Here is a 19,326-nt window from a genome sequence, read left to right as displayed (position 1 = left end):
ATCTGCCGGCAGGCACAGGAAACACTGGACCATTATCACCATTCCTCCCTTGAGGCTTCTTCTTCTTTGTCTGGCAGATGATAGAGATCGGATTGGGGAATGAGACGAGATCATTGGGCATTGTTGTTGGATAGAAGAGATTGGTTATATCCTCCAATGGCTTCCTAATGAACTTCTTCTTCGTTATGGGAGACACTAACACGCTTGAATCTACTCTCTTCGACCGGAGAGGTGAGATGTTTTCTTTGTTGCTGTTTCTGCAATGCGATGGAATACCCATTCTGATTCTGATTTTGAATAAACAAACGCTCATTCATATCTATATAACTGAGTGTCTTTATGTATGCGAAGGATGGAAGTTGGAGAAGAAATTAGGGTTTTCAAAGTTCAATTTTTCAAAATTTTAAATTAGTTGCTAATTTTAGATCTTGGAGGGAAGCAATTTCATGGGATGGGATCTGGAAATGAAAATGAGATCGTATTCATTTTACAAAAGTTTTTCAAAATTTTCTCTATTCTATTCTCTTATCTCTCTAATGACAAATATGTAAAAATAATTCATAATTTACCAAAACTTAAATTCATACAATATTGCTAATTAGTCAAAATATTCTAAATAAAATTAGTGTACTTCAAAATCTATTAAATAAGATACTATAGTTTATACATATAAAAATATTGGAAATCACTCTACCTTTCTATAAAAAGAACAAGGATGATAAAATTTGAGTTCAATTTTATAGATTTTTTAAATGCTAGCATTTCTTTTATGATCAATTAAATGTTTATGTTTTTATAAAAATTTGTCGAATTTTATTTAGATAACTTATGACAAATAATGTCATAATTATATTAAATTGGTATTTATGGATTTTAAATTTTTTTTACAAAATAAATAAATGACATATATTTTATAATTAAAAAAATTATGTGTAAGTTACATTTGACTTATCCAGCAGATTATAGATTATTTTATTTATGGTGAAAATTCAAATGGATATAAATTGCTCAACCATTATATTGATTAAATCTGAACAGGAAGCAGAATATAAGGTTTTTATATAATAAAATCCAATATATTATGGTCGAATTATAATTTATTCAAAGATAGATACAATTTGATTTTCACATGGAAATATATTAATTAATGTTATTATGTACAAGATATACCAATTTAATTTTTATACAATGTCTTTGTTTAATAAAAAAAATTTTGTTAAAATATTATTATTCTTTAACTTGATTTTATTTAATTAATTTTTTTTAAACATGTCTATATATCAATTATTAAAGATTTAAGTTTGAATATTCAAATAATTATTAAATCGACATAATATATGATAATTTAATCCACAGTATATAAAGTTGGATATTAGCTAGGTCTTAATATAATATAATCGATGTACTAAGACCTAATTTAAATTTATCTTAAAAACAACTTAACTCAATCAATGGGTTGCCTATAACTAATTTGTTCATCCTAAACAAAATAAAAGGTTATAAATGATTTTTTTTTTTTGTAATGATATAGCAAACAGAAGCTATATAAAACTGATATGAGAGATATGAGAAGAGTAATATGTTTCAAATCAATAGATGCGGGAGAGAAATAAAAAATGGATTTCAATTTGGTTTTCCTAAAACTTCCTAATTTGTTTCCCTAGAAGAACAGTTGAGATAATTAGACTTAAATTATTGCCAAGGCACATGTTATTTTCTAAACATGAAATAGATATTCAAAATAATCTATTGCTTAATTCTAGAAATGGTAGAAACTTTCAAAAATCTACTATAACAAGAATTCTCAATATTGCAGTGAACATCCAAACTATTAGATCAAGTAGTGTCATAACTTGACAACAAATGTTACAATAATAAAAACTCAAAAAAAAAGTTCATAGGAAACTGTCTAAGAAATTGGAATCCTCATTTCTCTAATTCAGATTTCTTGAATATGTTGAAATGCAGATGTAGGCATGTATCCCTTGAATCTTCTTTGGTGTCTCACGAGTTTTCTCTAAGCCCTAGACTGATTTCTTAATTAAATAATGGTTATGAAATATGTATAATTTGCAACAATAATGTGTTGAGTATTGTCAACATTCCAAAAAAATAAATTGTTTATATCAATTACCCGAATTAGAGTATAAATATCAAATTGGTGAGTACTTTAGTTTTTTTTTTTTTAGTATCATTAATATAGACTACTGTCAAACTAATAAAAAATGAAAAATAATATATATAGCACCCTTATCAGCACATTCATACAGTACTTACTGATTTGGTAAGAAATATTTTTTTTTCTCTCTTATTTTTTTTTCAAGATATATTTTCTCTTTCTTACCAAATCAGGTAGATGTTGTATGAAAGTTATGTATAAGAGTGTTGTATGTACAATTTCTCTAAAAAAATATATATATATTACATTAGGTCAAGTAAATTAAAAACTTTATAAATTAATAGTTTATTTGAAAGGGAGCTATGGATGAAAATTTGAAATCGCTCCGAAGTAACCGAACCGAATTATCCTGTTTGGGGCGGTTTTCACCCGAAAACGAACGGGGATGGAACATAGATGGTTTTGTGTCGCCCGTCCCGATTTCACCTCATTTCTGTCCCGAATACTATAAACAAAATTAAATATATTAAATCACAAATATATTTATTTATTCATTATATTTTATAATAGTTATAAATTTATTTCTTTATAATAATATAAAATTTCAATATATTACAATATATATATTATATTAAAAAATTCGTTTATATAATTTTAATTTATAATTTTTTATTTAAAAAAAATATTTAAAATTGGTGTCCGAAGGATTCCCTAAAACTGAACAAAGCAGGGATGATATTAAAAAAATCTATAAAATAAAAACGGAACGTGGATGATAAATATTTTTCCCGACCTTAACCGCCCCCATTGGCATTCTTAGAGAGAATATAGATATAGAAAATCATTAGTATTTGAAAACAAGGAGATATGACAATGATCACTTAATTAAACTAAATAAGAAAAAACATATCTAGTAGAATTGTACATGAAAACAACCAACAAAAATATTTGTTTCAATAAATCATATTGTTTCAGATCAAACTACTTTACAAATGCAATTTTCTATTTTAGTGTCTACATTTCTAATCAATAGATACCCACGGCCACACCCATTTTTAATTAAAAACACCATTACAGAATTATGTATAAGAATTAACCATATTAATCCTTACTTGAGAGATTTAAATATCTCTGCTATGCCTCAAACAATCATCCACATAATTAAGTCCAAGATTGATAGAAGAGCTCTCAAGTACATTTTTTTTTTATTTCAACAAAAATAGTACATTTTTTTGGTCAAAATGCTTTACAGGCTTTCAAGAAGATCACTGCTTCTAAACTACTGATTATTATTTCAAATATATATAGACTAATTTGAATGTCAACTTTACATACATATCAAAAACTAAACTCTGGAGTGGAAGATAATATTGAAACTCTCAAACTCTTACATTCTCCAAAATTGGTCAAATAATGGGGCACTAATAATTAATAATGATAAAATATTGAAATTGACATTCACTACTGATTCAGGTTAACTAAATGGCCATTAGAATTTAGAACTGTTGCAATGAAATCCAACTGATTTCTGATAGTATATATGATATATCAATAGAGAATTGCAGGCTGACACAAACAATATAAGGAGCCACGGAGATAGGGTAGTTCTTAAAGATAAACAATTAATATATTACCTACTTTAATTTCGGTATGATACCAATATTATATCTTTCATACCTAAAAAATATATTAACTTAAATAAAAAAAATAGCATATAGTTAATACATCAACATTACACAAAATTAAAAATATTTTTAATAAATAAAATATTTTTTTTATAAATTAATAATATAATTCAAATTATATAATAATAATAATAAATATCAATTAATTTAGAATTAATAAATAAAAAATACTATTTTTTTATTTGTTCAAACAATTAAAGTTCATCATTTGTTTGATCTTTTCATAAGTTCTTCTCAGTTGTGCACATCAATGTCTCCATAATTTTATATATGAGAAGTGATAGAAGAGAGAATTTGGGAGAGAGAATAGAGAATGAATGATGTGTTATTGTATCACTAGTTGAAAAATGATAAAGGATGAGGAGATGGGAAATTTGAGGAAATGACCCTAATAACAGGCCTAATAGCAGAAAGTGTGAGAGCATAATGTAAATAGCGCTAGTGACCCTCTTTTTATTCTGACGAAAATGCCCATGTTGTGTCACGCATCCTTCAGTTGCGTGACGCACCCGAGTGCATTGTGAAAAGTCCACAATGCCCTTGTTATATAATTAGAAAATTTCTAGTTCTTCCCATTTCTTTTCATTTATTTCTTCCTTGTTCTCTCTCTTCACCTCCTCTTCTCCCCTTCTCCTCCTTCTCTCTAAAAAGACCACGGCCCCCAACGTCGGAATCCCAACGAAGGAAGGATGTCCGTTGTTACTGGTATGCTTACTTCTTCCTTTATTTATTTCTTTGAACGCATTGTTTGTTAGGTTTGATTAGGTAAATGCCACCGACGGCGAAATCCAGGTGCGTCACGCAGTTGCGTGACGCACCTGAGTGACGCACCTCAGACCATTTATAGTTACTACTTGCGTTTCATTGTTACGGTGTCTCTCGATTGATAGTAGCATTTTTTCAATTGTAGCTTAAGTATTTGCTAGCGTGTTTGTTGTGTACAATGGAGAGTGGAAAATTGCAGCTACAGTTGCTTGGCGTTTTTTCTATGCTCATTGCATCGTAAGACACATTCTTGTTCTATGACTGTTTGAAATATTAAAGATGTATTAATTTCAATATCTGATGCTAAGACTGTTTTTTCTGAAGAAGAAAGTTTGAAGAGATTAATCCTCCACAGTTGACGACTTCTGCTACATCACAGATAACACTTATAGAAAGGAAGATGTAATGAAGATGGAAGCTGATATAGTCAAATCTCTTAAATTTGAAGTGAGCTTTCCAACAATTTAGACATTCTTGAGCTACCAAGTTGGATAGTCTCCCATTTACCTTAAATCAGATACTTACTAGTATATTATATATATATATTATATATATATATATATATATTATATATGAGTAATGATAGGGGGAGCGAAAAAGTTGTAGCGAATGAGGCAGCGAACTACGTGGAGTGATGATTAGACTTGATGACTCGGTATTTATTTATTTTTCTTTTTTATATTTATTAATAATTTTCACTCTCTTCTCATTATTACATTTTCTCTCTTTCTCTTAAATATGACGCATTCAATAAAAAATTCAATTTTTATTATTAAAAAACACTTAATAATTTATTTCATTAAATTTTTATTATTATAAATATATTTTTTTGTAAAATTATTGTACATGCCACCCTAAACGCATTTTAATTATTTTTCTTTTTAAATAATTTGTTTCATTTTATTTATTAAAAAAAATAAATTTTATTTTTTCAATAATAAAAAAGTATTAAAATTAAAATAAATAATATTTAATTATGTTAATTAAAATTTATATATAAGAGAATAAAAAAAATATTTTTTTAATTCAGTTAATTAATTGTATCATCTATTAATTTAATAATATATATATTAATAATAATAAAACAAAAAATTATTAATCGTTTTACTCAACAGATTGATTCTCCTTTTTAAACTCTTAATTGTTATTTTTCTCTCTTTTATTAAAAATCTCATTCTCTTAATTTCCGTTCATCTTCTAAGATTTAGAAGAAACTCAATTAACTATTGAAGCTCAATCAACTACATAAACTATATAAAGGTCAATCAACTACAACAACATTTAACTAGCTCACCATGTTATTATTCTTCTAATTAATTATTATATATTTTAATTTGAGTCATTTTTATTATTGAAAATAAATTTTATTTCTTTAATAAATAAAAGAAAATAAATTATTGAAAGAAAGAAATAATTAAAATGCGGTTTATAGTGGGAGAAATAATTAAAATAAGTTTATAGGTTTATAGTTGACATGTAGAATAATTTACAAATATATGTATATATATATATATAATAATAATAAAAAATTAAAGAGATAAATTATTAAGTGTTTTTTAATAATAAAAATTAATTCTTTTATTAAATGCAGCATATTTAAGATAAAGAGAAAATAAAAGTAACTAGAAGAGAGAGAAAATTATTAATGAATATAAAAAAGAAAAATAAATAAATACCGAGTCATCAAGTCTAATCAGCATTCCATGTCGTTCGCTGCCTCATTCGTTACAAATTTTTCGCTCCCCCTATCATTACTCATTATATATAGATAAATACTAGAGAGATTTTGTTCATTTGCTCCACATAATAATTGTTTTTTTAACAAAGATGTTTCTTTTATCTAAATAATTGAAATTTATCCAATTAATCATGTATCAAACAAGACATAGATTATCCATCAAGCCATCAATTCTTCAATTAAAAAATACAAAAAAACATCAAACAATCAAACCCTTATATTTTGAAGTTTATAGAAGTAAGGTTATTCATTTTGGCTTTGTATTATGCAGGGTCCAATTTTGGAGTTTGAGTTATTGGGATGTTACTTGGCAGAGTTAAGTTTGCTGGACTTTGGTTGTTTGAAGTTTTTACCATCCATGATTGTTTCTTTTGTTGTATTCCTTTCAAGGTTCATATTCCACCCTGATAAGAATCTATGGGTGAGTAATTGATCTCTAAAAACTACCACCAAATGAGTTAAATATTTAGGACCCTGTTAAATTTTGTAATCATCAACTAACTGCTCAAAATCAAACTATTATACAGAATGCAAATCTTCAAAAGTATTCAGGATACAAAGCTTCTGATTTAAAAGAATGTGTTGTTATGATACAAGACATGCAATTGGGTAAAAGAGGAGGCTCTTTGGTAGCAATCAAAGAGAAATACAACCAGCATAAGGTAATGTTTATACAATACTTCCCACTGTCTTTGATCTGTTTATAATTGGAAAGAAACCATCTGAATATGTTATTTCTTTTTTTGAAACAATTCAAATATGTTGGGTTGATGAAACTCCCTGTTGAAATACCCAATTTATTCTTTGAAGAAATGAGGGTAACTGACAACTGATTTTAGAGTGTTGAAAGCTTGAAGCATATTAGTTTATTCTTGAATATGAAATCTTCCTCAAATTGGATCTATCTAGCTATTTGGTATCAATCCAAGCTGAGTGACCCATAAAAGTCAGATTTTGTAGTTTAGGATTGTAAAGAATGGTTATTTTAGCACATGAAGTAAAGTTGGCCATGTGATAATATATAGAGAAGTGAACGACTCACCTGGAGGTTGCAGCCATTCATAATAGGATGAATTAGACAATGTAGTAGATTAATTAGCTTCTATTTTTAATTTGATGACATAGCTTGTCACATATTTCTCCATTGTCTGTTGAAAACTCAGGATAGAGAGATTGATGGGTTAAATGAGAAATTAGAAGAGGATGCAAAATGTGTTGAACACCTGCAAGTTCAGCTATTGGAGGAGAGAAATAAAAGATCTCATGTAGAAAGAGAGAACGTGAGATTGTAGAGCCAGATCACATGTTAATCATCTTGGTGCAGGAAAATGACGACGAAGAACCCTAGTTTCTGGATCTGATCGATCTCTTTTATGATCAACAAAGATCAGATGATATGTGTATTTATACCGTCTTTTATAAATTGTTTCTTTCTTTGTAGAGAATTCATGATATTATCACATAGATGGGTAAGTAAATATGTAATTACATTGGTTTGTAAATCAGGCATTACTCAATAATGGTCGCCCTATGTTGGGAACTTTATAAATATTTGAAAATTTATTTAATACTGAATTTTCGAAGTTTTCGCGGACCGAACCATGAAAAAATCAAGTCGAGTTTGGTTCGAAATAGGTAAAATCGAGTCAGGTTAGAATCGTTAACCCTGCCAACTTAAATTGTCACCCTTAATATTTTTACAATTGAAACAATACATATTTTTTTGTACATTTAAAGGAAAGACTAAAACAGAAATAGTAGACCTATTATCTATACGCAACTTATTAACGTCGATTTCAGAATCCTCTTAACAACCATTCATTTACTAGAACAAGCTTTCCCAACAACAGATTTAAGGTTATCTAGTTTGGTTCATCTTGGATCCTTTGGAATGTTGAACAAGAACAGTGGGAGAGAAGCAATTTTCGGGAGATTAGCCAGCAGCTCACCAAGTGAATCTATTCTCGACATCTTTTGAGCAGGTTTGATCATATTCTTCTATTTCATGGTTGTGGATTGGTCTCTCTAAAGAAAAGTGGTTGCCTAGCCAGCTGCATGAACAAATGTACATACTGTTGTCATACAAATCAAAAGTTCACCAAAAGTAGTTCAAGAGCCATTCAAACACAAAAACTGAACCAACAACAACAATCAAAAGAAGCAAGTTAATTACCACTAAATCCAAAGTCTCAAGTCCATCATCTGGGTAATTACCCTTTAATGACATTATATCTGACCACTGAATTTCAATCTTATTCTTCAAACCACCATCAAGAACTTCCCGTACAAGCTTATGCTTTGCAAAGTAACATTTCGCCACCAAAACCCCTTCATCTCTTGACTTATACTGCATCCAAACAAAACCAATGAAATACCCACAACTTAAAGTAATAACTAAATCCAAAAAACTCAATAGTTTATATACCTCCCAGGAACCAATCCTCAATAGAGAACCAATAAAATTAGAAGCTTTCAGCTTCTCAGATGTAGAAGATACTGTAGCATTTTACTCCTCCTTAATTAATGATCCAATCTTATTAATATTCCCTTGAGTAAGCCACATCAGTATCAAATCCAGAAGCGAAGGACTCTTCCTTAGCCGTAAACCCAATGGACTCGGTTCATCAAGAGAATTGTACTGAGATGAAGGCATTAGAAACCCACTTGTTCCTAAACTTTTCTTCTGCAAATAAACAGTACCATGACGATTAACGATCAACAGAATCAATAATCCTCATCAAAACGAACCGTTCTAGTCAACCCAATTCTCTAATTAAAGCTAGAAATTGAAAAAATAAATAATAAATTAACTAAATCGAGTAATCGAACCGAAAGAGAAGAGGGTTGCTTAGATCTCTTGATGGGATGGCTGTATTCTTCGGCAAAATTATCGTCCACAATTTCCCGCTTCATTGAAGCCATTTTTCGGCGCTTTGTATTGAATTTCTGCCTTGAATTCATCAAGTGAACCATTTAAATTAGTAGAATTTTGAATTAGTAAACGGTCAATTCAACTAGAATCTGAATTGATAGTAACCTTAGTGAGAAGTTCGTCGTCTTTCTCAGAGAAAATGAAAAGGCTTTACAAAAATGGCTAGATTCCCAATTGCCGCTAAAAATACAAATAAATTTGACACGTGCCAACATAACGCACCCGCATGACGCAACGCAACTGCGTGACGCAACCAACCTAAGAGCTCATCAACAGTCATATACGAATCAACCAACCATCCAACCTGCATTCAACGAATCAGGGCGAATCAATGACATTTTATAAACGAAATAAACACAAACAATCATATGTAAACGAAATCAACACAAAATATAAACGAATTTTATCTTTGGCCGTCGTCGTTCGTCGTTGGAGCCGCAGTTCGCCGTTGGAAGTTATTTGTTGCTCTATGCCATTCAATATAGTGGAATGGTGCCTCTTCGATTTGTTCTTCGCCGATGAAAAGAAGAGAAAGTCTTCTCTGCTATTAGGGTTTACGGTGGAGAAGACCTAGATGAGAGAGAAAATGAATCAAAAATGAAAAAAAAATATATGATTTTATAGGGTTTCGGTTGCGTCACGCAACTAGAGTTACGTTACGCAAGGGTATAATACGCAAGGGTATAATTGTTATTAAAAAAAGAGGGTCACCAACGCTATTTAATTTATACCCTCACACTATCCGCATTTAGGCCTATTATTAGGGTTATTTCCTAAAATTTCCCTCCCGAGGAGAGAGAAGAGAGAGAAGAGAAAGAAGAGAAATAAATTTTGTTATTTTTTCGGCTAATCAGATTGCGCCACATCATTCCCTTTAAAATTCTCTCTACCAAATTCTCTCTCCCAATCATTTCTCTATTTATATGAGGAGTTATAAAATTCTCTCTCCCAATCATTCCTCTATTTATATTTATATGAGGAGTTATAGGGAGGGAATTTGGAAGAGGGAATGGAAATGATGTGTCACTATATTACTGTGGTTATTTATATGAGGAGTTACACATGAGACTATATTACTGTGGTTATTTATATGAGGAGTTATGGAAGAGGGAATGGGGAATGATGTGTCACTATATTATATATTACTGGTTATTTATATGAGGATTTATAGGAGAGGGAATGGTGAATGATGTGTCACTATATCACTAGTTGGAAAAAGATAAAAGGTGAGAAGAGAGAAGATAGATAATTTTTGTTATTTTTTCGGCCAATCAGATTGCGCTACATCATTTTCTTTAAAATTCTCTCTCAAATTCCCTCTCTTAATCATTTCTCTCCCAAATTCCCTCTTTGACACTCTAGAGATTAGTGTAGTGCCATGATTGGTCTGACATGGACGTTAGGGCATTCAACCAATACAATACTACCGACATGGACGTTAGGGGCGAGACGAGGTGAACCGCTGAACTGCCACTCTGAAAGGCATTGAACAAAGGGACCCTACTCAGGGAAGTACCTCTTTTACCCTTATGTCCTCAGTTATCCAATATCTCATCAAACGCAAAAAATATAACCGGTTGTCACTGACACAAGTCAATACGAATAATGACGAGGTCAAATCCGAAGATGCACGACCAACGGGTGAAGATCAATGTAATTGAGCTCGACCTTCGGGTTCATCACTTCTCCGCTCGACTAAAAGGTTCAGAACGAATGCCAACATCCGGATAAATACTTTAAAAACAAGCACTAATATCTAAGATAGTTTCAACGGCTTGAACAGGAAAAGCATTGACAATAGGACCTGTAAAAAAAAAAGAAATAGTTAGAGTTTTGGTTCCTTAGGCTTTCCCATCAAGAGCTCAATGAAGAACTCTAAGACAAACACAAGCCGTACTTAGATGACAGGTGGTATACTTTGATCGTGGGCTATAGCCATTCGTTAAACGACCACGTTAGCCACCGTAGGACCTTTTTTAAGGTATTAAGAAGAACCTCTATATAAAGAAAGAGAAATGCTCCTTTGGACAGACGTAAATCCTATTCCTAGGGCATTGGATGGGCATCAGAGCCATCAAGGAGTGGAACGCACTACCAAGGTGAGTAAGCTAAGATATTTTTTAGAGCTCGTGAATTATTACCTTTGATTCATCGTAAGTTACTCGAAGAGGGCTGCTAAAAAATATCATAAAATAGTACGGACCAATCATGGCACTACACTAATCTCTAGAGTGTCAAAGAGCATGACCTAAAGAAGACATCATTTTCGTCCATATCAGTATTATTGTATTGGTTATTTATATGAGGAGTGATAGGGGGAATTTGGGGGAGAGAGAGAGGGAATGACGTATCATTATATAGAAAAGAGATAAAATGGTGAGGAGACCACGTCATTCCCTTTAAAATTTCCTCTCCCAAATTCTTTGTCCCGATTATTTCTCTATATATGAGTCCCAATTATTTATATATATATATATATATATATATATATATATATATATGAGGAGTGATAGATATAGAGTGAGTAGAGAGAAGAGAAAGAAATTTTGTTATTTTTCAGCTAATTAGAATGTGCCGCGTCATTTTCTTTAAAATTTCCTTTCCCAAATCATTTCTCTCTATATATATGAGGAGTGATAGGGGAAGGAATGATGTGTCACTGTAATTGAAAAAATGATAAAAGGTGAGGAAAGAGAGAAGATAGAGAAATTTTGTTATTTTTTTAATTCATAAATACTATTTTGGTATTTCGGTATATTTTCATATACTAAAATTTTGAAAAAAAATCTCATACCTTTATCATACAAATAATTTCGGTATTGGTAATTTGGTATCATACTTTACATTTTTTCGGTTACCATAAAAATCGATATTTTCGATATATTGTTGTACGATATTTTCGATATACCTATAATATCGGTAAATTTTCTCACACATAAATAGAGCAACTCTAGCTAGGGGTGTTCAATATTTGGTTTGAACTGAATATCCGACCCAATATGAATTCACCGAATTCGAATAAATTGTATTTAAATTTCGTTTTCATTTTTCGAATCGAATTCAAATACAGTTTTCGAATTGGTTTTCAAGTCGAAAACCAAATCGAAAATCGAATTCAATTTTTATTATTTATTTTATTATATATTAAATTATATATAATATGTAATAATTTGTTTATTTTATTATATATTATATATAATAAATAATTTCTTCGTAATCTCATCTATATTTTCTAAATTTGATTTCCCAATCGCTCACCTCATATATATTTTTTTAGCCTAATTCAATAACCAACATATCTATATTCTCTAAAGTCCAAACATATTCTCTCTATATTTTCTAACATAAACAAATAATCTCTCTAGTCTCCTTATCTCTATTCTCTTCTCTTAACCTAATTCTTCAATCGTCACCTCCTTTTTTTTTATTCTCATATGAAAGATTCTCCAGTTGCCCACCAGTCGCCCACATCAGACATGAAACTATTGATTTATACTCGCAATCTATTCCCTTTGGAGCTTATATCACTATCTTTGGAACTTCTTCTTTTTCAAGACTCTTAAATATTGATCTATTTTCGTCGTTCAACACCTATTTCGAACTCAAGATCTATCTTCATTGTTTAATATATATCTCTCTTTCAACATCATAATTCAAATTTTGTTTTGAATTAGACTAATTCAAATTCAATATTTTGCAATAAAAGAAAAAATTAAACTGAATTCAAATTATTCAAAATTCGAACAGAATACAAATTTAAATTCGGTTTGGTTTTATTAGAATTTATTCAAATTGGGTGCGGTTTTCAAATTACATAAAAAAATCAGAAAAACTGAACCAAAAAACTCGAATAACCCAAAAACCGAACCGATGAACACCCTAACTACATGTACCATATTTTACATAATTTTATTAAAATGTCATTATGGAGATTATTGTAACCATACTATTTAATGTGTAAATTTAATTATAATGAATTAAAATATAATGGATAAATACTCCATAGGACTCAATGTGTCATTTTACAGGTTTCAATGTAGAAATTATTTTTAATAAATTAATTTGTACACAATATCAAATAAAACAATTTACATCTTATTATGTTACAATTTTTTTATTAAATGAAATTAATATTTACCTGAACTAGTTTGAATCTTAACTTCACAACCTTCAAAATCTAAAGGAGAATCTCTTGCATTCTCCAAAATATTTTCAAACCTAAGTTCTTTTGGTTCAAATAATAATGGTCATTCATAATAGTGAATTTTTTTAAAATTATATTCAATATAGATTTCAGGCTACAATGGACAAATAGAATGATCGGTTTATAATTTGACAATCAGAACTACTGCAATGAAACATCTTTCTAATGACATACAAGACTAACCATACAATTTAAAACCATCCAATTCCAGAATTATCTTATATATATTTATATTTCTGTGTTTTATTAGTATCTCCAAATAGAATTTCATCAAAAACAGATTTGGTACATGTAATTAAGCTATCTAAAATCTTTAAATAAAGATCTGCCCGCAGGCACAGGAAACACTGGACCATTCTCACATTTCCGCCATTGAGTCTTCTTCTTCTTTGTCTGGCTGGTGATAGAGATCAGATTGGGAAATGAGACGAGATCAATGGGCATTGTTGTTGGATAGATGAGATTGGTTATATCCTCCAATGGTTTCCTAATAAACTTCTTCTTCATTATGGGCGACACTAACCCACTTGAATCTACTCTCTTCGACCGGAGAGGTGAGATGTTCTCTTTGTTGTTGTTACTGCAATGCGATGGAAGACCCATTCTGATTCTGAATTTGAATAAACCAACTGTTCATTCATATCTATATAAGTGGGTGTTGTTTATGTAAGCCAAGGGGGGAAGTTGGAGAAGAAATTAGCTAGGGATTTCAAAGTTCAAATTATAAAATTTTCAAATTTGTTGCTAATTTTAGATATTGGAGGGAAGCAAATTTTTTCTTGATAATGGGTTTTGTAAACTTGAAATTGAGAGCGCATTTCATTTTACAAAAGTTTTTCTAAATTTGCTATGTTCTTTCTCTCTAATGACAAATATGTCAAAAACAAATTCATAATTTACCAAAAACTTAAATTCATATTATCTTTCTAATTAGTCAAAATGTTCTAAATAAGATTTGTGTACTTCAAATTATATTAAATAAGATGCTATACATATAAAAATATTTCAAATCACTCAACTTTTCTATAAAAAGAATAAGCATGATAAATTGGGACTTAAAATTTTTAGATTTTTAAATTAAAAAATTATTAATGTTAAAAAATTCTTTTATGATCATAGAAATGATTTTGTTTTTCTTTTAATTATTTTGAATTTTATTTAGATGACTTATTTGTACTAAATTAGTTTTTGACTGGTTATAAACTTTTGTAACAAAATGGATTAATGAAATATATTTTATCATTAAAAAATTAGGTGCAAGTTACATTTCACTCAATGTAATTTATTTATGGTGATAATTCAAATTGATATGAACTGCTCAACCATTGTACCGATTAATTTTGAACCATATATATAATACAATTTATGATTTATTTAAATAATCGATTCAATTTAATTCTTATTCAAAATATATTAATTAATGTTATGATAGGTAGATATACCAACCTGATCGTTAAATATTTGTTTAGTAAGAAAATTTGTTTAAATTTGTTGAAATGTTATTATTCTTTAACTTTATTTTGTTTAATTAATTATTTTTAAACATGTCTTATAATATAAAATAAAATGATTAGAGATTTAGGTTCGGACATTTAAACAATTATCAAATCAACATAATATATTAAAATTTAAGCTATATAAAGTTGGATATTATGTCTTAATATAATATAATCGATGTAGTAAAGCTGAATTTAAATTTATCTTAAAAACGATATAACTCATTCCAAGGGTTTTCATAACTAATTTGTTTTTGGAAGACTTTCCTCCTTCCTTTTGGCTTTTTCTACTTTTTCTTCAAACATTTCCATCCCAAACAAAATAAAAGGTTAGAAATATAATATTTTTAATGCTATAGCAAAACAGATGCATATAGAACTAATAGGGGAGATATGAGATAAGTAATAAGTTTCAAATCAATAGATGCGGGAGAGGAATAACAAATAGATTTCAAATTGGTTTTCCTAAAACTCCCTTTGTTTTCCCTAGAAGAACAGTTGAGATAATTACACTTAAATTAGTGCACAAGCACATGTTCTCGGAGAATCTTGATGAAATAAATTAAACGATTCAAGTAAATTAGACAATGTAAAGTCCATCTACAAATTATTCCAACCAAAACTGATTATTGTCTAAACTTGAAATAGACATTCAGTATAATGAATTTCTTAATTCTAAAAATGGTAAAAGCTTTCAATAATCCATGATCACACGAAATCTCATTATCACAATGAATATCCAAACTATTCAAATAGTGTCATAACTTGACAACAGATGTTATAATAATAAAAACTTAAAGAAAAGTTTATAGGAAACTCGTCTAAAAAAATGGAATCTTCATTGCTCTAATTTGGATTTCTTGAATATATTGAAATGCAGATGTAGCCCTTGAATCTTGGTTTGTGTCCACGAGTTTGTTCAAAGACCTAAATTGATTTATTAATTACAATAATGGTTTTAAAATATATATAATTTGCGACAATTGTTCGTTGAGTACTATCAACAAATTAGTTATCAACATTCCAAAGAAATAAATTGTTTATATCAATGACCCAAATTGAAGTATAAATCTAACTGCTAAGTACTTTAGTTCCTTTTGTTTAAAGGATCATTAATGCAGGTTGTTAAACTAATAAAAAGAAAAAAAACCCTATTTTAAATTAGGTCAAGTAAATTAAAAAGTTGATAAACTAAATTATTAAACTAATTTGTTTGGGAGAGAGCATTTAGAGATAGAAAATAATAGTATTTGAAAACAAGGAGATGGGAATGACAATGAACACTCAATTGTAGCTAATTAAAGGGAAAACATTTCATGGAATTGTACATCAAAACCGCAAACATAAATATTTGTTTCAAATGGTCAATCATATTGTTTCAAATCAACTTACTTTTTAAATGACATTTTCTATTTTAGTGTTTACATTTCTAATCAATAGATACCCACGGCCACACCTATTTTGAATTAAAAACACCATTATAGAATTATGTATAAGAATGAACCATATTATTCCTACTTAAGAGATTTAAATGTCTCTGCTATGCCTCAACAATCATCCACATAATTAAGTCCAAGATTGATAAAGTAGCTCTCCACTACATTTTTTTTTATTTCAGTAAAAAAGGTAACTTGGTCAAACACTTAGCTATATATGTTTTTCAAGAAGATCACAGCTCCTAAGATACACATATTTATTTTTTCAAATACATATTGATTAATTTGAATGTATACTTTACAAACTATAAAATCTAAACTCTGGTGGATAATATTGAAACTCTCAAGCTCTTACATTCTCCAAAATCTGTCCAATAATGGGCATTCAGAATGATAAAAGATGGATATTGAGATTCACCAGTGATTCATGCTAACTAAATGACCATTAGAACTGTTAAAATGAAATCCAATTGATTTCTGATCGTATATATCTATCAATAAAGAATTGCAGTCTGACACAAACAATATATGCAGCCATGGAGATAGAGTAGTACTTCAAAATAAACAAGATCGAAATCTATATTTGTGTGATGTATTCAAGTATCTCCAAGTAGTATTCTTCAATACAAAGTATTTGATTTGATAAGAAGTAATGAATCTATCTGAAATCTTTCAATAAAGATCTGCCGGCAGTCACCGGAGTCACCAGACCCATCTCGCCTTTGCTCCCTTGAGGCTTCTTCTTGGTTTGGCAAGTGATAGATATCAGACTGGGACATGAGACGAGATCAATGGGCATTGTTGTTGGATAGATGAGATTGGTTATATCCTTCAATGGCTTCCTAATAACCTGTTTCTTCATTTTGGGCGACAGTAACCCACTTGAATCCACTATCTTTGATCGGAGAGGTGAGATGTTCTCTTTGTTGTTGTTTCTGCAATATGATGGAATACCCATTCTAATTCTAATTCTTATTCTGAATAATCACGCATTCATCCATATCTATTTAACTGGGTGCGTTATGTAAGCAAGGGAGGGAAGTTGGAGAAAAAATCAGAGTTTTCAAAGTTCAACCTAGAAATTTCAAGTTGGTTGATAATTTTAGCATTTCGGAGGGAAGCAATTTTTCACGAAATGGGTTTTTGCAAACTTGAAATTGAAAAAGCGCCGACATGAAGGAGATGAATGTGCACGCTCCCTTCCTTATCAGGGTTTGGTTTATTTAATTTTAATATGCCCTTGTACTATCAACGCTTACATGCTTTAGATCATAAAGTATTCAAACTTGATCAATTTTGGAATTACTTTTTCTTTAATAAGTGTAATTGTATCCGATGGACTACCTCCATATTAAAATTTGATAAAATGACCCTAATAATTGTTTATTGAACTGCTGACCGCGTAATAATAAATTATATTGCGCGGGTGACCATTTATATTATTATTTTTTTTTTTTTGGAAGAAATTGCCCTCGTTGCGAGACGCAACCGAATGCCTGTAAAAAATCTTTTCGCGAATGCATCTCGCCATTTTGGACTTTTTTTTAAAAAAAAATTGCGTCTCGCGATTTGTGGACTTTTCACATGGCATCCGGTTGCGTCTCGCGATAAGGACAATTTTGTTAAAAAAATATGAAGTGGTCACCGATGCATTTAAAATTATACGCTGGTCACTAGTTCATTTACCCCTATTAAGGGTGTAAACGAGTCAAGCTGCTCGTGAGTAGCTTGGTCAAAGCTCGACTCGAACTCGGTTTGACCGAGCTCGAGTTCGAGTAGCTCAATTATAAAACCGAGTTCCAGCTTTATATTTGTTGTTAGAGTATCTCACGAGTAACTAGTTATATATTATATATTATAGATACAATATAATATATATTATATATATATATATATATATAATATTATATAAATATAATATAATATATTATATATATATATATATATAATATTATATAAATATAATATAATATATTATATATATATATATATATTCTAATTTCCTTGTAACACCAAGATTTCAATTCTCAAATCATCTCCCTTCTTCTTCTTGTATTCTCCTCCCATCTTTGTTTTCTCCCCTTTCATTCACAACAGTCAAACTCATATTTTTCTTCTTTTTAAATTCTCAAACGCTCAAATCTCTTTTTCTTCTCTTTTCATTTTTAAACAGTCAAACTCCTCTATTTCTTCTTCTTTCTCCATCTTTCATACTCTATCAAAAGACCTTCAAACATCTATATTTTGAATTCTACCATTAACAGAGCAATTATTTTATTGTCTTCAGCCTTTTAATATTATTTCATATTTCAAATATTATAAAATTTGAATATCAGTATATGACAAATGCATCATGTTGTAAAACTTTTAATATTTGTGATGAACATTCTGTTTATAATTTTTAAATAAGATGTTGTGATTGAATGAATATCTTTAAATTATTCGATGTTATTTATATTTTTATTCTTAAATAATATTGTGATTATGTATGTGTAGTTTGTGAAATATATATTATATTATCTTTGAGATATTATTTAGTATAAAATATAATTTTAATTAATAAAATTTATTTTTTCGAGTTTTCGAGTTCGAGTAGCTTGAATTGTAATCGAGCCGAGTTCGAATATACATTTTGGAATTCGATCGAGTTCGAGTATTCAAAATGCAATTCAAGTCGAGTTCGAGTAATATGGTACTCGGCTCAACTCGACTCGTTTACACCCCTAACCCCTATTACGAGGGTCATTTCGTCACATTTCCCCTATATAATAGAGGGATAAAGAGAGAAAAAGAAAACAGCGAGGAGAGATGATCAGAGATAAATAGGTAAACAAATGTTTAAAAAGGTCTTTATTAATTTAAAGGGGTTAATGTTAAGTTAAATTTGTTAAAATTAAGTTAAACATAGCAAAACTAAGTTAAACATTGTGATTTAAAAAATGTTAAATGAA

Source organism: Impatiens glandulifera, chromosome 1 (assembly GCF_907164915.1).
Source record: "Impatiens glandulifera chromosome 1, dImpGla2.1, whole genome shotgun sequence".
Classification (NCBI taxonomy): domain Eukaryota; kingdom Viridiplantae; phylum Streptophyta; class Magnoliopsida; order Ericales; family Balsaminaceae; genus Impatiens; species Impatiens glandulifera.
This window is presented reverse-complemented; position numbering follows the sequence as displayed.